Below are 4,203 nucleotides of genomic sequence, written 5' to 3'. Positions count from 1 at the left end.
CTTGGTGTCTCAAGTCTAAGAACCAGATACACCACTAGGACTACGGAATCGTTGTCTGACAATAAGGCATCATCAACCATCCAGCATTCCGTAAGCGGATCAATCAGTGAACTCATTCTCCAATGAGTACCTGTACTGTATCCCTAGTGTCCCTACACGAGCAGCTATGAGACCAGCTGCATCCATCATATGGACGGGTATACAGCACACCAGTCTATCCGGTTATCACGATGTCCCTCTCGAGTAACCTATGACCGGGATTATTTAGGATATGTGTTTAAAGGTGAATCGATCTCATTATCGTGATCTCATCACGATCCGATTCCCATTGCACAAATCCAAGGACATCACAATATATATGCATTTATGCAATAGTTATAAAGTGATATACGCCAAAATATAATAAGCAAAAAGATTCTGTATCAAGTCACACGTGCCATCACTCACGTGATTGGCTTGCTGGGCACTTATGACTAGCAATCTCCCACTTGACCTAAAGCCAATCACCTATGTGTCTGATCCCCATCAGACCCCTGTGACGCTCAAAGACAAAATGAGACAACGGCTTTGTCAGTGGATCTGCAATGTTATCTTCGGATGGAACTCTTTCCACTGCTACATCTCCTCGGGTTACGATCTCTCTGATAAGCTGGAACCACCTCAGAACACTTCTGATAAGACCCGGGTTCCCTTATTTGAGTAATCGCCCCATAGTTGTCGCAATATAAGGAAGTCGACTTGTCGCTATCTGTATCGACTCCCAAATCTGTGATGAACTTCTTCACTCAGACTCCCTCCTTTGCTGCATCTGATGCAGCAATGTACTCCGCCTCTGTGGTCGAGTCAGCAGTGGTATCTTGCTTGGAACTCTTCCAGCACACTGCTCCTCCATTCAAGGTGTACACATACCTTGAATTCGACTTGCTATCATTGACATCAGACTGAAAACTTGAGTCTGTGTAGCCTTCAACCTTAAGGCTATTACCTCCATATACTAGTAAAAGATCCTTAGTCCTTCTCAAGTACTTAAGGATACACTTTACTGCTTTCCAGTGCTCCAAGCCTGGATCCGCCTGATACCTGCTCGTGACACTCAGAGCATGCGCTATATCAGGCCTAGTACATAGCATGGCATACATGATAGACCCTATTGCTGAGGCATAAGGTATCATATCCATGTTCGCCCTTTCTTCTGGAGTCTTTGGGGACATACTCGTAGAAAGCGATATCCCATGTCTCATCGGTATGAGACCTCTCTTGGAATTTTCCATGCCAAACCTTTTGACAATAGTTTCTATGTACCTGGACTGGGACAAGCCAAGCATCCTCTTGGATCTATCTCTATAGATTCTAATCCCCAAGATATAGGATGCTTCCCCTAAGTCCTTTATGGAGAAGTGTCTAGATAACCAAGTCTTTACTGTGGATAGCATTCCTACGTCATTCCCAATGATGAGGATGTCATCCACATATAACACCAAAAAGGTGATAGCGCTCCCACTTACCTTTCTGTATACACAAGGCTCATCTTCGTTCTTAACGAAGTCATAAGATCTGATTGCCTCATCAAATCTTATGTTCCAACTTCGGGAAGCTTGCTTTAGTCCATAAATGGATCTAAGCAACCTACACACCTTATCTGGGCAGTTCTTGGACACGAATCCCTCAGGTTGCATCATATACACCTCCTCCTCGAGGTTCCCGTTGAGGAATACGGTTTTTACATCCATCTGCCAGATCTCATAATCATAGTGTGCTGCAATAGCCAATAGAATTCTGATGGATTTTAGCATTGCTACGGGTGAGAAAGTTTCGTCGTAGTCAACACCTTGCCTTTGACGATACCCCTTAGCCACTAGCCTTGCTTTATAGGTCTCTACCTTTCCATCTACTCCGATCTTTTTCTTAAAGATCCACTTGCAACCGATGGGTACAATACCTTCGGGTGCATCAACTAGGTTCCAAACCTTATTGGAGTACATAGAATCCATCTCAGAATTCATGGCTTCTTTCCACTTCCCGGAGTCTATACTCATAATAGCCTCCTCGTAGGTCTGAGGATCAATATCCTCTACATCCTCTGCTCTAATATGTCCCACATATCTCTCAGGAGGATGGGATACTCTATCAGACCTGCGTAAAGTTGAAACTTGTGTATTAGATACCTGAACAGACTCGGGCTGTAGAGTGGTGCTTGAGCTTGGTTCTCCAACCTCGCTCAATTCTATCATTCTCCCACTGTCTCCGTCAAGAATGTGTTCCTTCTCAAGGAACACTGCTCTCTTAGCTACAAAGACCTTTTGGTCCTCGAGATGATAGAAGTAATACCCACAAGTTTCCTTGGGGTATCCCACAAATTTACATCGCTCTGTCCTTGATTCTAACTTATCGGGGTTGTGTCTTCTAACATGGGCAGGGCAGCCCCAAATCTTAACAACCTTAAGATCAGGCTTCTTCCCTTTCCATATCTCATATGGTGTAGACACTACCGACTTAGTTGGAACTCTGTTCAGAAGGTAAGCTGCGGTTTCTAGGGCATATCCCCAGAATGAGATGGGTAGGTCAGCGAAACTCATCATGGACCGTACCATATCTAATAAAGTACGATTTCTCCTTTCAGAGACATCATTGAGCTGAGGTGTGTAAGGAGGTGTCCATTGGGATAATATCCCATGGTCCTTGAGGAACTGAGTAAACTCTGTACTTAAGTACTCACCTCCTCGATCTGATCGAAGAGTTTTGATACTCTTTCCAGTCTGGTTCTCCACCTCATTCTTATACTCTCTGAATTTCTCAAAGGCCTCGGACTTGTACTTCATTAAGTACACATATCCATACCTTGAGAAATCATCAGTAAATGTAATGAAGTAGGAGTAACCTCCAATGGCATGAGTTGACATGGGTCAACATACATCACTATGTATGAGTTCCAACAACTCAGTGGCTCTCTCTCCAATTCCACTAAATGGAGAGTTGATCAGTTTTCCACGAATACAAGGCTCACAAGTTGCATATGACACATAGTCGAATGGATCTAGATATCCATCATTTAGTAACTTTTGAATCCTTCTTTCATGGATGTGACCTAGCCTACAATGACATAGGTATGCACTGTTCAACTCATCTCGTTTCCTTTTGGACACATTTATATTCATGATATGTGGAGTGGTGTCTAACATAAATAAACCATTATGCAATGTTCCTTTCGTGATGATCTTATCATCTAATAATATCGAACAACCATTGTTCTCAAAAACAAATTTATATCCACTAACTGTTAAACATGAAATGGAGATAATGTTTTTGATAATAGAAGGAACAAAATAACATGCATCTAATGCAATAAAAGCTCCACTAGGCAGATGTAGGGCGACCTCGCCAACAGCTAATACAGCAACTTTTGCTCCATTACCCATCTTGAGGTCCATCTCGCCTCTCTCTAGTCTCCTAGGCCTTGCCAGAACCTGCAACGAATTGCATATATGATAAGCACTACCGGTATCTAATACCCATGTGTTATCATAAGAGTCTGACAAATGGAGACTGATCATGAATGTACCTGAAGCTTCATCAAGCTTTTGTTTCGCCCTTTCTGCAAGGTACTCTTTGCAGTTTCTCTTCCAGTGCCCATCTTTACCACAGTGGAAGCACTGGCCTTTGTCCTTTGTTGGATCTTTCTTAGCAACCTTTGCTTTACCTTGTTTGCCCTTGCCCTTTCCCTTCTTAAGGGACCTTTCTGCTTTCCTTTTCTTTCTGGTCTCACCAGTGTAGAGAACTGGCTTCTCTTTCTTAATAGTACTCTCTGCCTCCCTCAACATATTGAGGAGCTCTGGGAGAGTCACCTCAAGCTTGTTCATATTAAAATTCATTATGAACTGTGAAAAGGAATCTGGTAGGGACTGAAGCACAATGTCCACACACAAGTTATCCTCTAGGACCATTCCTAGACCTGTGAGTTTCTCTATCCACTCAATCATCTTTAGGACATGGTTCTGAACCGGTGTCCCCTCAGTCATCCTGGCGCGGAAAAGGCTCTTGGATATCTCATATCGTTGAGTCCTTCCCTGTTCCTCAAACAATTTACGGACATGTAGGAGAATGGATCTGGCATCCATCTTTTCATGTTGTCTCTGTAACTCTGAAGTCATAGAACCCAACATATAGCACTGAGCAAGAGTGGAGTCATCAATGTACTTCACGTAG

The sequence above is a fragment of the Musa acuminata genome, chromosome BXJ3-7 (assembly GCF_036884655.1).
Source record: "Musa acuminata AAA Group cultivar baxijiao chromosome BXJ3-7, Cavendish_Baxijiao_AAA, whole genome shotgun sequence".
NCBI lineage: Eukaryota > Viridiplantae > Streptophyta > Magnoliopsida > Zingiberales > Musaceae > Musa > Musa acuminata.
Note: the sequence above shows the minus strand (reverse complement) of the source record.